The sequence below is a fragment of the Cryptomeria japonica genome, chromosome 6, assembly GCF_030272615.1.
Source record: "Cryptomeria japonica chromosome 6, Sugi_1.0, whole genome shotgun sequence".
Lineage (NCBI taxonomy): Eukaryota > Viridiplantae > Streptophyta > Pinopsida > Cupressales > Cupressaceae > Cryptomeria > Cryptomeria japonica.
Window position 1 is genome coordinate 662,576,592 of NC_081410.1, and position 10,096 is coordinate 662,586,687.

Genomic DNA, 10,096 nt, shown 5'->3' on the forward strand with positions numbered 1-10,096 from the left:
GCACACAATAAAGATCAAAAGAAAACCCTTGTCAAGATCTTGCAACAAAGATTTGTTAGTAGTTTGGATTGCTTCAAATGATTACCCCTTCCTGCAAGCACACAAGTTAGGTAAATTTTAGATCCAAAAGACTGTGAAATAGGGGCCTTCTACAAGATGTACTTGCTTCAAAGACAAGTTGCACTAATTTTGTTATCTAGATCACAAGGTGTTAGCTCGAAATAAACCAAATCTGAAATCCAAATAATGAAATAAAGCCTCAAAACCGGATAAAAAAACCAAAAAATGCAAAATCCGAAACACAGACGCGACAGAAAATCACAAATGCACCTAAATCCATTGTAGACGCGCCTAGATAACACAGACATGACTCCCAAACACAAATGTGTCTGAAAGGTGCACATACGCGATTTGAAAACAGAGATGCAACCCTAAAATTTGTGAAATAATAAAATAATGTCGAACGCAGACACGATTGCGAAGGTTACAGACGCGACAGAAAAGAAAAAATGTAGTTTCAGAATGCACAGACATGAAAATGTCAAAATGTTGTTAGAAATGTCGGATCTGCAACTTCCAAGACACAAAATCTAGAACAAAATATGTTAAATGCAAAAGGGACAAGAGTCCCACTGGGCATGCCAAAATGTTTATGGTAAAAATGGAAACAACAATATTGAAAGACTAAAATAGATTCAACCACAAAACCCTAGCCTAACAACAACAAAGATCCACCATAACATATGAAGATTACCTAAGATAATGCAAATTAAATAAAATCACAAAGATTATACCATCACATGTCCAATAGGGTTTGAATCTCCATTGATCTTGCTTGATATATTTTCTCTCAAATTTTATGTGTGCACAAGGGCTCAACAAAGAACGGAAATGTGGTTGCAAGTAGGCTTGATCGTATATGAAAGTTTAAAAAGCGTAGTTGGGGGTTGATAATGAATGAAACATCTCCTTATATATAAGACACTATAAGAATTTGAAGGATAAGACTGAGAGGTGTAAAAGATAAAATGGTTGGCTAGGACTAGAGGGTAGGTAGAGGAAATAAGAAAAGAATGAGAGGGTAGGTAGTGTAGGAATTAAGAGATGAATGACATGTGTCATAGGTGGAAAAGGCTAATGAATTAATTAAATAAATAAAGATTCTTTTAATTAATAGAGGAAGTGGGATCAATTAAATAAATAAGATATTTATTTAATTTAGGAAAAGGGATCATTTAAATAAATAAATGTATTTATTTAAATGAGAAATAAGGCTAGAAGAGGATAAATCAATTAATTAAATAAATAAAGATTTATTCAATTAATAGAAGAATTAGGCTAAAATAATTAAATAAATAAAAATATTTATTTAATTAGACAGGACAATTTTAGGTGTCTACACTCACAATCAAGTCTAGGCACAATGTTGTCTTCTTCAACTAACCAAAAGAATCACTGAATTGTAGAGTTCACACCTGATCCAATAGCTAATGTTGTATTGCACCAATCCACAATTGCACATGCATATTTAAATTTTAATTACTCTCTAGCAAGAATTCTTTTAACACATGCACTAGCTCCATCATGTTCTCCTTTACCATGTCCAACTTCAAAAAAAATCCATATATGTTGGATATTGTATTCCTTGTGAGCCCTGCTTAACCAATAAAACATTCGAGAATTCTTGAATCGTCTTGTACAATTATCTGACCATATAGGATATTCTATCATCTATATTCATCTTTCTCTTAAATTTGTATAAAATATGTTGAATCAATATTTGGTGCAGGAGCACCTACTCACCTAGATGCCTCATGAAGAATTTTTACATTTATTTTTGGTTTATAATTTTTTTTCAAGGTTATGTAAGGTCCCAAGTACCATTTGGAGTCAATTCAAATCATTTTGTAAGGCTATTGAAGCCATTATGCTCTCAGTGACCTATAAGGTCCTGACAAGGTCAAAGTTGGTCAAAGCATGTACAAATGCCCAATATGGGTTGAGATGATGTAATAAGGTCATTTAAGAATTTCTAGAGGGAAATTAGATGATTTGGAGTCAGTAGGACAAGTTTTGGAGTCATGTTGTCAAGTTTGGCAAAAAGTTGCAAAGTTGTCACAACGCAAAATTGCAAAATTTGCAAAAAAAGATGTAACCAATGGTCAAATCAGTTTAAAGGTGGTTGGAGTCACTTTGAAGGTTTTTGTTGGTTTATTTAGCATATATATGTGTAGAGGAGGTCGAATGGGTTTTTTTTGGACAATATAAGAGAGCACAATTAATGAAAATTGAAGTTTTACCCTACATTTTTTGTGTTTTATCAACGTTGTAGTCTGCTATATTGAAGTTTTTCTTTCCTTAACATAATCATTTACTGAGGAAACCATTTGACTATGTTATAGGGTTAATCCTATGAAATTTACTTTTGGTTTCATTACATTTCATTCAACTTTGCAAAAGTTATATCAAATTAGGTAAAAACAGTCACAAATCCTTGCTAGGGTATCCGGTGACTTGAAATAATGTAATTTTTGGTCATTCCATCATCAAAAAACCATGAAAATGGATGGAATGACCCTTGTAAATTTATATTTCTATTTTCTTTTTGATGTAGGGTTCCATGGTGAGAATGGCAAGTGCTAAGAGTGACACAAAATCTGACTTTTGTGTCTCAGATTGAAAATGACAACAAGTTGGTGATGTGTGGGTTGATATAAGTGCAATATTGGTCTCCCAAAGGTTTGGTGAAGGCTTGGAGAGCTGTGAGGGGTTATTTCAGACCCTAATAAATTGTTTTTACCCTTAATTGGTCAAAATACTCACTGTTTTAATGATTGTCCTAAAACTGGGTATGTTGTTCTCCTAAGGATCTAGTGGACTGAGATTTTGAGATTATGATGTAATGAGTGAGTTTGATGAATGGAAAAATGTTGGGGAAGGTGTGTGGGAGTCCTTATTAACCCTTGGAAGTGTTAGGAAGCACTGGAGAGAGGTGTTGGCTCAGGTTATTATGACTTCCCTAAACAAAGTTCTGGCTGCCACAGTGAACCAGTGATATAGCAACATGTTCTCTTTATGGTCTTTAGGTGGATGGGAGGGTGAAGAATGGTGGTTTTTCTATGTTGAGGAGTATCTTAAAGGGTTTCATGAAATCCCTTGGGTTGATGAGTATCTACTTGTCAAAGTGAGTTGTGCCCATGGATAATTTGGAGTCCTAATTAGAGTTGAGTTTGTGTGAGTGAGGTATTAAGGGTTTGTGTGAGTGGGTTGTGTTGCAGACCTTGAGTTGAAAGTGTTGTGATGATCCAATTTCTAAAGTATGTTCATGTCTTGTGTCTAGTGTTGTTGACCAATTCCTCCATGTAAGTGCAAACCCATGTGTAAGGGCTCAATTCTTGTGAAGACCAAAGTGATGCTTATGATCTATTGAAGCATGACACCTTTTGAGGGTATTTTGAAGGTTGAGAAGAGTGTTAGGATGAGATGAGCCCATTGTTGTGAAATATTTACAAAGTGAGTTTTGTGAGTTTTGGTGTGAACCCTTAGTGATGCAGGAGCATCCCCGATTCATAGAAATCTTGCATCAACCAAAAATATTTCCTTTCTGTTTGCAGTTTCAGTATTTCTTTCTGCATGTTTTTTGGATTTGGCTCACTAGATTCTATGGAGTTGGATTTTTCTTGAAGACTTGATCATATTCCTTATTCCCAAACTGTGGATCATTCAGATCATTTTCTAGCAAGTTATTGCTATCGGTTTCCGATACAGTTTTCTGTTACCGATTGCTTGGACCTATTTGCATTGGTGATCTATCAGATCCTTTCTATAGCTTGTGGAGCCCTGAGCATTGATTCTAATGTTCCTTGGCATGTGGCTGACCTTTTCCCATGATCTACACTTCATCCTTTGGATTTTCTGAAGGAATTTCTTTGGCAGAGGCTGACCTTGTTGGTTTTACATGTAAGGTCTTGTTCTTTGGGTTTTGATCCCTTTCTAGGATGACCAGAAGCCCTTGGATCATATAAACCATTGTAATAGAGCATTAGAATTTATTGAAGGAGTTAGACATAGCATAGAAGATAACTCTTAAGATTTGAGGTCTCGGTTGTGACATGTTCTATATTTTGAGCATGTTTTAGCAGGCCTACCTATGAGCCGGTTACTATAACCCGGTTGTTACCGGTTGGTTGTAATTATTTTTCACTTTATAATTCAATCTATTATGAATTTCCTCCATCATGTCCTTTTGTTTCCGTTGTGTTTACCCTTGCTGATTGGTCTGGACTGATCTCTTTGAGGTCCCTCCTAGCCGGTGACTCCTTCACTTTGCCTCTGCATCAATATTGAACAAACTCTAATGAGTGCATCCGATTATCACCCACATAAAAATGGTATTCCCTTAAAAAAATTCTATCATCCTCTGTGCTATCATCTGCATGTCTATAAACAATATGAACAAAAATAGCAACCTGAGTGAAATTATAATACTGAGATTGAATTTCCTCTTGTGGCTTAAGAGTATAGTTTTCCACAAAGTCCACCACTGATAGTATACTTCCAACTAGAAATGAATTTCAACCAAATGTTTTACTTCAATATTCAATTTCATATATGACCTTGGAAGTCTACCACTAAAACTCCAACTTTGGTTGATTGGATCATTTTCAATACTTTCTCTTCTTTTAGCTACTCTTTCCAGTGTTTTAGGATGCAGCTTTAAAATTGCACTGATGTTGCTTACCATCATTTTATTCAAAGTTTTTTTATTCACTATAGTAGTTGTTATAGCTTGTCGTGTTGCATTCTTATCTTTAGATCGACTCTTTTTTCCAATAGATTCAATGGCACTTGCAACAATAGACATAGCATGCTTAACTGATTCATCTTTTTTGTTGGTTGCACATTCTCATCAATTGCATCATGAATTGACATTGAATTGTAAGTTTTTTTTGATAAAAGAAATCTTTGTATATTCTATTGGCATAAGGTCTTCTCTATCTCCAAGAAATATTAGTAGGAAGATTATCCAAAACTTTTTTTTCAATTTTTATTAAAAAGTTTTTCTGATCTTCAACAATAGGGAGATTTTCATTTTCACCATGTTCATAAGGATTTTCATTTTCAACATTCAAAGGAATTTCATCTTCACCAACGCGAGGGTTTTAATTTTCAATATCTCTGATTTGTCTCATTTTGTCATGAACAATTATATCAATCTCAACAAATTGGTATATCCAACTTCTAGTAAATCATCAACATGAATATCACCTATAATCACATTATCCATATCTTTCAGAGAAGGATTTGAAGATGTACTTGGATTTGAGGATGTAGTACCTATATTAGTCTCCATAATTGTATCATCCACATCAATATCATCCATAAATGCATCATCTATGTCCATCTTATCCCCAAGGCATCATCTTGAATGTTTGTCTCTTCCATTGTTGTGGATCCAAAATCATTAGGATTATTCATTTGTCGAATCCTCATTCTTCTATCTCTTTGACAATTTGCCTCCTCTCTTTCTGCTTGAATTTCCTCAGTAGTCATTTCCCTTCTTTGTTTCTTCTTTTGATGTTGTTTAGACCCCATGACTAAAATATTATGCAATGATTACCACCTTCAATAAATGGATATAAAATTGCAACAAAAGAGCATCCACAAGATAACTAGATCATAAAATATTGGATAAAAAGACGTACAAAAAAGACATGTTCTATCACTTAAAATAATTGCTATATATATATATATATATATATATATATATATATATATATATATATATATATATATATATATTGAAAATACAATGAAAAATGAAACGGGATCCCATATCAAAAAACGAGATCCCAGATCCCGTTTAGGATACGAGATCCCGTTTCTAAAAATTTCAAATTTTGGCCCGGTTGTTCCTTTGGATTTTGGCTTGGGAAATGGCTTGGAGAGCTGACCCTTTGGCTTGGACTTGGATTGAACTGCAACTTAAAGGCCAAATCAATCTCCATACAAAATAATGACTTCAAAAATATAACTGAACACCAAATTTTCACAAAAAAAATTAAACAATCAAAACCCATTACAATAGAGACTGTCTAGATTCCAAATATGTAATTTTTAAAAAAATTGGATCAATTTTTTATTTTAAAAATAATTTCTAATGAAAGAGGTCCATAAACTTGAAATAACAGGGTTTTTTTAGTTTTTTAATAACTTTTTTGTCTTTAAGTTTTTTGGAAAAAAAAATATGGCATCAAACTAGAGACAATTCTATATAGTTGAAAAAAGAAAAAAAATGTTAAGTTTAGGTCAAATTATGCTTTCCATACACGAGGATTTTTCAAAACAATGATTATGCCCAATAAAAAATTAACCAAAAAAATTATGAAGAAAAAAAATACAAAAAATATCCTCATCAAAGGTGAGTGAGTTACAGATCTTTTCCCAAAAGGATTCAAAAAAATACTTTCATTTAGGTCAAATTATGCTTGTCATACACGAGCATGGTATGGTCATGAAAAGTGACTTTTAAACTATAGGTTTTCGTAATGCCTATTCAAAATTAGTTTTTACGATTTGAGTATTAAAATAAATTACATATTTGGAAAGTAGACTTTGAGCACTAGATTTTCTATTAGTGACTCTTTTCAAGATTCATTCTTTAAGTGCTTCAAATTTTTAGGTCAAACAAGACGAAATCTAAAAAACAGAGAAAACACTTCCACTTTTTGGCCAAAAAGTGGACTCAACTTCTTGCAAACACCCTCATAATTCCTCTATCAATTCAATAGATTTCATGATCTACTTAATTTATTCATTAATACCTTCTTTTATTTAATTCATGAAGTTATTTCGTTTCCTTTAATCATTCAAACTCTTTCTATCATAAATGCATTCTTGAATTCATCCTCAATTTAGTCTCCATTTAACCCTTTCTTCTCCCATCCACCACACTCACTTGGAGGATGTGGGACAAATATCTATCCATAGCTACCTCCTTTATCCCTAATTCATCCCTTAACTTTCTTTCCTTATGAGGACTCTTATAAAATCCATTAATCACTCTCACATTGGGCTCTCTCTCTCACTTCTTGAAACTCAGGTGTTGTAATGTGTTACTCGCCTTAGCAATTAACCCATTTATAATGCCTTATGTTGTGAATACCCTTTTTATCGCCCAAGTCCGTAGTTCTTAAAATCCTTTGATTGGCCGATATAAGCCTTTAGATGTCAAGTCTTGTTTATGTCCAAAAGGGACCCACCATACTTTATCGGTTTATTGCCCCTTAATGGAAGTCATTCCTTTCATTTTTCACACTATCATCGATCTCTTTTCCTCCAATACTCCGACTCTCAATAGTACTTGATTTCATTGGGTCCCTCACGAGTCATATATCAGCCAATCGCACGATAGGCTCTTTTTCGCACACACTCTTTTCCTTTCTGTTTTTCTTGAAGGACACAATCATCTGATGTTCCAATATCAATGGCTTTTGAGTTAGTGATCTGCATGATGACGTCAAACAAATTGTTTTCCGTAATGGGTAGTTAATGAGATAATTAATGAAAAGGTCATTTTGAATCCACATGTGGTGCAATAACCACAGGGTAATGCAACAAACATAACAAAAGAAGGACATGAGGCAAATGATGAAGATGGAGAGCTAGAAGACGAAGAGTCAGATGGGGGCATTGCTATTTAATTTCTTGCTTAGTTAATTGTTTTTTCTAGATCTGGCTTTTGAACTATTGGTCCTAGTGGACCATTTATTTGATGGTTATGTTTAAACTTTCTTTGAACACTTGTCTCCAAGAAACCGTTATTTTTTTATTAGTTAAGTTAAACTATATATTGATGACTGAAATCATAATTAGGGGTTGGGGATTTTTGAAAAGGGGATACATTGAATTAATAATAATTCTGCATGTTTTGGACTGAAGAAAGATTTTATGTTTGAAAAAGACTTGGTGCTATTTTCAATTAGAATTCTATTTTCATGAGATGCTATCATCTTACTTATATCTGACTGGTTCATTAAATTTGTTGAATGGGTTTCTTGTTTCAGAATTTGTGTTGTGATGAAAAGTCGTTCCATATGTTATTGTGAATTCAAATCAGATATTGTATGAGTTGTTATTAATGATCTTATATGTGGGTATCATTCTTCAGTGGAAATCTTTGTATGGATATTGATGAATGATTTAGATTTGAGTTATATGGTGATTAGTTTCCATACTTTGTTACGGAAGTCATTAATGTTTAATTCTACCCTTTTTACTTCATTTTTGTGAAAATTTACCTTTCCTGCTTTCTGGTTAAAAGCATACCCCATAAAACTCTAAAATTATATCATAAGAGGGAGTTGTATCTCTAAAATTCAGAGGAAAGTTGCAGAGATAATTGCAACTTATTCAGCTATTGATTGATAGTTTGTTCTCTTGTGTGGGCATGGAGTCATATTGTTACATTTTTGAAGGGAACAAAATCTATTAACCGACATAATGTCACTTTGAAATCTTTTTCACACTTAGTTTCTTTTTGCAAACCATCATTTTGACCATCACTTTTAATCGACTGATTTCCGTTCTTTCATAGCCTCTTGTGCATCATGTTAAAAATTTGAGAGCAAAGTCATTAGTGTGCAAGATCGTGATAGATAGGAAAGCAATGGAGTTAAATTTTTGATTGAATGCCTATGTTTTAGATTAGTACATTTGTATGTTTTGTTCTAGCAGGTACTCTATTGAGGATGTTGGAAATGATTTGGATCTTAATCTAATAAGATCTTAGATCATATTTCTTCATCTATAGTTTGTAATCAAAATGGTTAGTTGTATAAAATTATATTTTGTTAGGTTTTTTTAATGGGAAAATGAGGATTTAAAAGCCATGGTAATGTAATGAGAACTCATTTCATTAAATTTAAATTCCTTATAGTCATGTTTTATTGTGATTTTCATCATGTAAATATACAAATGTGTTTTTTAATTCTACCATTTTCAATAGAAAATAGGGTCTCATGCCATTAACAACATAAATAAATAAATAAAAACATGACACAAATAGTAAAATAAATGATAAAGTGAGAGACAACAAACCCATAATAGCGTAATAGCACAAATGCTACAATAGACACAAAGAAAGCATTGCTCAAGGGACCAAGAGCTCTTACATCATAAGTAAACCAATAATGCCTATCAATAATCTTTACAATTACTAGGCTATAGAATAAATATAGAGGCACCACATTGCCTCCTTTGGACAATGGTCAAAAAATCTAAACCACCATCTATAGAGGGTTGCCCAAACTAGTATTAGGATCAACATTTTCACCAGTAGTGGGCAAGGGAACACCAAGGAGATGAATAATGGTGTCGATCATAAAATAATCAATAGAGCAATAGGAATAACATGTATCAATTTCTCAAGGGGCATATGTAGAGATACCAAAGATTCCTTAGTCAAACTAGGGTAATAGACACCACAAGATCAATTTTAGGAATCTCCACAAAAGAAGAGATAGTCGATGAATCCATTGTAGGAATGGTGAAGTCCTTGGGTTCAACACCTCTCCACCAAGAAGTTAAATAAGAGTTGAGATTATAGAATGCATAATGTTGAACCAAATGACTAGTGTCAAAATAGAAATGACAATAAGAAGAGATACCCTTGTAGACCAAAATATAGCACCAATGATAGCAACAACATTCAACATTATCTTAGTAGGAAGTGCCTTGGACAAACCCAAGTCTACAATTATCCTTGCATAGTTGTTATGTGTGATCTAGAAATTAGTAGGATCAATCAAAACAAACCTCCTAACTTATTATGACTAATGCTATATTTTCTATTATAAGGTTAATCCTTATAATTATAATAAGACATTTTCAATGTTATTAGGACCACTTATAAATAATTTTAATTTTCTAATAAAAATTAGTGTAATATGATCAAATAGTAGGTCAGCTTGAAAGACAAAAACATCACATGTGAAGAAGTGACTTCTTCTTAGGGCATAAAACATTAGTAAGACAAGACAAGGTCATCAACCTTATTTCCTCTAGGTAAGCCTCATTGTGCCAAGTTTAGAATGAT